A 6,000-nucleotide genomic window follows, 5' to 3' on the forward strand; every position below is an offset into this window, starting at 1 on the left:
ATTTCGTCGATTTTGAAGAAAACTAACTTTCATTTCCTTCCCGTTGGAGATATTTCGACGTTTAAGCGCTCGTTGAACTCCATTTTACACTGCAAATGTAATGCACTACCGTAAAAGAGTAGAAACAAGCAAAATAGCTCGCAAATCGCGAAGATTTCGTCGATTTTGACGAAAACTAACTATCATTTCCTTCCCGTTTGAGATATTTCGACGTTTAAGCGCCCGTTGAACTCCATTTTACACTACAAATGTAATGCGCTACCGTTTAAGTGTCGAAACAAATAATATAGCTCGCAAATCGCGAAAATTTCGCCGATTTTGACGAAATCTAGCCGTCATTTCCTTCCCGTTGGAGATATTTCGACGCTTAAGCGCTCGTTGTACTCCACTTTACACTGCAAATGCAATGCACTACCGTTTAAGCGTCGTGACAAGCAAAATAGCTCGCAAATCGCGATGATTTCGTCGATTTTGACGAAAACTAACTGTCATTTCCTTCCCGTTGTAGATATTTCGACGTTTAAGCGCTCGTTGAACTCCATTTTACACTGCAAATGTAATGCACTACCGTAAAGGAGTAGATACAAGCAAAATAGCTCGCAAGTCGCGATGATTTCTTCGATTTTGTCGAAAACTAACTGTCATTTCCTTCCCGTTGGAGATATTTCGACGTTTAAGCGCCCGTTGAACTCCATTTTACACTGCAAATGTAATGCGCTACCGTTTAAGTGTCGAAACAAGTAATATAGCTCGCAAATCGCGAAAATTTCACCGATTTTGACGAAATCTAGCCGTCATTTCCTTCCCGTTGGAGATATTTCGACGTCTAAGCGCTCGTTGAACTCCATTTTACACGCCAAGTGTAATGCACTACCGTTTAAGCGTCGAAACAAGCAAAATAGCTCGTAAGTCGCGAAAATTTCGTCGATTTTAACGAAAACTAACTGTCAGTTCCTTCCCGTTCGAGACATTTCGACGTTTAAGCGCCCGTTGAACTCCATTTTACACTGCAAATGTAATGCGCTACCGTTTAAGCGTCGAAACAAGCAAAATAGCTCGCAAATCGCGAAGATTTCGTCGATTTTGACGAAAACTAACAGTCATTTCCTTCCCGTTGGAGACATTTCGAAGTTTAAGCGCTCGTTGAACTCCATTTTACACTGCAAATGCGATGCATTACGGCTTGGGCGTCGAAACAAGCGAAACTGGTCGCAAATCGCGACGATTTCGTCGATTTTGACGAAATCTAACTGTCATTTCCATCCCGTTTGTGATATTTCGACGTTTAAGGGCTCGTTGAACTCCATTTTACACTGCAAATGTAATGCACTACCGTAAAAGAGTAGATACAAGCAAAATAGATCGCAAATCGCGATGATTTCGTCGATTTTGACGAAAACTAACTGTCATTTCCTTCCCGTTGTAGATATTTCGACGTTTAAGCGCTCGCTGAACTCCATTTTACACTGCAAATGCAATGCACTACCGTTAAAGCGTCGAAACAAGCAAAATAGCTCGCAAATCGCGCAGATTTCGTCGATTTTGACGAAAACTAACTGTCATTTCCTTCCCGTTTGAGATATTTCGACGTTTAAGCGCCCGTTGAACTCCATTTTCCACTGCAAATGCAATGCACTACCGTAAAAGAGTAGATACAAGCAAAATAGCTCGCAAATCGCGAAGATTTCGTCGATTTTCACGAAAACTAACTATCATTTCCTTCCCGTTTGAGATATTTCGACGTTTAAGCGCTCGTTGAACTCCATTTTACACTGCAAATGTAATGCACTACCGTATAAGAGTAGATACAAGCAAAATAGCTCGCAAATCGCGACGACTTCGTCGATTTCGACGAAAAGTAACTGTCATTTCCATCCCGTTTGAGATATTTCGACGTTTAAGCGCTCGCTGAACTCCATTTTACACTGCAAATGCAATGCACTACCGTTTAAGCGTCGAAACCAGCAAAATAGCTCGCAAATCGCGAAGATTTCGTCGATTTTGCATTAAACTAACTGTCATTTCCTTCCCGTTAGAGATATTTCGACGTTTAAGCGCTCGTTGAACTCCATTTTACACTGCAAATGCAACGCACTGACGTTTAAACGTCGAAACATGCAAAATAGCTCGCAAATCGCGAAGATTTCGTCGATTTTGCATTAAAGTAACTGTCATTTCCTTCCCGTTTGAGATATTTCGACGTTTAAGCGCCCGTTGAACTCCATTTTACACTGCAAATGCAATGCACTACCGTTTAAGCATCGTGACAAGCAAAATAGCTCGCAAATCGCGATGATTTCGTCGATCATGAAGAAATCTAGCCGTCATTTCCTTCCCGTTGGAGATATTTCGACGCTTAAGCGCTCGTTGTACTCCACTTTACACTGCAAATGCAATGCACTACCGTTTAAGCGTCGTGACAAGCAAAATAGCTCGCAAATCGCGATGATTTCGTCGATTTTGACGAAAACTAACTGTCATTTCCTTCCCGTTGTAGATATTTCGACGTTTAAGCGCTCGTTGAACTCCATTTTACACTGCAAATGTAATGCACTACCGTAAAGGAGTAGATACAAGCAAAATATCTCGCAAGTCGCGATGATTTCGTCGATTTTGTCGAAAACTAACTGTCATTTCCTTCCCGTTGGAGATATTTCGACGTTTAAGCGCTCGTTGAACTCCATTTTACACTGCAAATGCAATGCACTATCGTTTAAGCGTCGAAACAAGCAAAATAGCTCGCAAACCGCGAAGATTTCGTCGATTTTGACGAAAACTAACTGTCATTTCCTTCCCATTTGAGATATTTCGACGTTTAAGCGCCCGTTGAACTCCATTTTACACTGCAAATGTAATGCACTACCGGTTAAGCGTCGAAACAAGCAAAATAGCTCGCTAATCGCGAAGATTTCGTCGATTTTGACGAAAACTAACTGTCATTTCCTTCCCGTTTGAGATATTTCGACGTTTAAGCGCCCGTTGAACTCCATTTTACACTGCAAATGTAGTGCGCTACCGTTTAAGTGTCGAAACAAGTAATATAGCTCGCAAATTGCGAAAATTTCGCCGATTTTCACGAAATCTAGCCGTCATTTCCTTCCCGTTGGAGATATTTCGACGTTTAAGCGCTCGTTGAACTCCATTTTACACGCCAAGTGTAATGCACTACCGTTTAAGCGTCGAAACAAGCAAAATAGCTCGTGAGTCGCGAAAATTTCGTCGATTTTAACGAAAACTAACTGTCAGTTCCTCCCCGTTTGAGATATTTCGACGTTTAAGCGCTCGTTGAACTCCATTTTACACTGCAAATGTAATGCACTACCGTATAAGAGTAGATACAAGCAAAATAGCTCGCAAATCGCGACGACTTCGTCGATTTCGACGAAAAGTAACTGTCATTTCCATCCCGTTTGAGATATTTCGACGTTTAAGCGCTCGTTGAACTCCATTTTACACTGCAAATGCAACGCACTGACGTTTAATCGTCGAAACATGCAAAATAGCTCGCAAGTCGCGAAGATTTCGTCGATTTTGCATTAAAGTAACTGTCATTTCCTTCCCGTTTGAGATATTTCGACGTTTAAGCGCCCGTTGAACTCCATTTTACACTGCAAATGTAATGCGCTACCGTTTAAGTGTCGAAACAAGTAATATAGCTCGCAAATCGCGAAAATTTCGCCGATTTTGACGAAATCTAGCCGTCATTTCCTTCCCGTTTGAGATACTTCGACGTTTAAGCGCCCGTTGAACTCCATTTTACACTGCAAATGCAATGCACTACCGTTTAAGCGTCGTGACAAGCAAAATAGCTCGCAAATCGCGATGATTTCGTCGATCTTGAAGAAATCTAGCCGTCATTTCCTTCCCGTTGGAGATATTTCGACGCTTAAGCGCTCGTTGTACTCCACTTTACACTGCAAATGCAATGCACTACCGTTTAAGCGTCGTGACAAGCAAAATAGCTCGCAAATCGCGATGATTTCGTCGATTTTGACGAAAACTAACTGTCATTTCCTTCCCGTTGTAGATATTTCGACGTATAAGCGCTCGTTGAACTCCATTTTACACTGCAAATGTAATGCACTACCGTAAAGGAGTAGATACAAGCAAAATAGCTCGCAAGTCGCGATGATTTCGTCCATTTTGTCGAAAACTAACTGTCATTTCCTTCCCGTTGGAGATATTTCGACGTTTAAGCGCTCGTTGAACTCCATTTTACACTGCAAATGCAATGCACTATCGTTTAAGCGTCGAAACAAGCAAAATAGCTCGCAAACCGCGAAGATTTCGTCGATTTTAACGAAAACTAACTGTCAGTTCCTTCCCGTTCGAGATATTTCGACGTTTAAGCGCTCATTTCACTCCATTTTACACTGCAAATGTAATGCACTACCGTTTAAGCGTCGAAACAAGCAAAATAGCTCGCTAATCGCGAAGATTTCGTCGATTTTGACGAAAACTAACTGTCATTTCTTTCCCGTTTGAGATATTTCGACGTTTAAGCGCTCGTTGAACTCCATTTTACACTGCAAATGTAATGCACTACCGTTTAAGCGTCGAAACAAGCAAAATAGCTCGCTAATCGCGAAGATTTCGTCGATTTTGACGAAAACTAACTGTCATTTCCTTCCCGTTTGAGATATTTCGACGTTTAAGCGCTCGTTGAACTCCACTTTACACTGCAAATGTAATGCGCTACAGTTTAAGTGTCGAAACAAGTAATATAGCTCGGAAATCGCGAAAATTTCGCCGATTTTGACGAAATCTAGCCGTCATTTCCTTCCCGTTGGAGATATTTCGACGTTTAAGCGCTCGTTGAACTCCATTTTACACTGCAAATGCAATGCACTACCGTTTAAGCGTCGAAACAAGCAAAATAGCTCGCAAACCGCGAAGATTTCGTCGATTTTGACGAAAACTAACTGTCATTTCCTTCCCGTTGGAGACATTTCGAAGTTTAAGCGCTCGCTGAACACCATTTTACACTGCAAATGCGATGCACTACCGTTTAAGCGTCGGAACAAGCAAAATAGCTCGCAAATCGCGAAGATTTCGTCGATTTTGATGAAATCTAGCCGTTATTTCCTTCCCGTTGGAGATATTTCGACGCTTAAGCGCTCGTTGTACTCCACTTTACACTGTAAGTGCAATGCACTAACGTTTAAGAGTCGAAACAAGCAATATAGCTCTCAAATCGCGAAAATTTCGCCGATTTTGACGAAATCTAGCCGTCATTTCCTTCCCGTTGGAGATATTTCGACGTTTAAGCGCTCGTTGAACTCCATTTTACACGCCAAGTGTAATGCACTACCGTTTAAGCGTCGAAACAAGCAAAATAGCTCGTAAGTCGCGAAAATTTCGTCGATTTTAACGAAAACTAACTGTCATTTCCTTCCCGTTCGAGATATTTCGACGTTTAAGCGCTCATTTCACTCCATTTTACACTGCAAATGTAATGCACTACCGTTTAAGCGTCGAAACAAGCAAAATAGCTCGCTAATCGCGAAGATTTCGTCGATTTTGATGAAAACTAACTGTCATTTCCTTCCCGTTGGAGATATTTCGACGTTTAAGCGCTCGTTGAACTCCACTTTATACTGCAAATGCAATGCACTATCTTTTAAGCGTCGAAACAAGCAAATGTCACGTCCCGCGCTCCGCACGCGCCGTAACAAGAACAAGAAAACCATTCTATACAAAACGCGCGAATAAGTATTTGAATGCACAAACGAACACACGGCGCTACGAAACTAAAGGAAGGATTAACAAAACGAGGGCGAATAATAAATCCAACCAGTATAAATTAAAATTAATAAAACCAGCTAATGGATTCAACGAGTTACGAACCAAACAAATAAACCGGGAAATAAGAATAACTACAAAAGGGGAAATAATTGAAACGCCAGAAATACATATATATATATATAAATATATTTTAATCAATCAACTTGGAAAGTTACATATAAGTATAAACATATATGCCAAACATGTAATAACCTA

The sequence above is a fragment of the Bombus vancouverensis genome, chromosome 5 (assembly GCF_051014615.1).
Source record: "Bombus vancouverensis nearcticus chromosome 5, iyBomVanc1_principal, whole genome shotgun sequence".
NCBI classification, from domain to species: domain Eukaryota; kingdom Metazoa; phylum Arthropoda; class Insecta; order Hymenoptera; family Apidae; genus Bombus; species Bombus vancouverensis.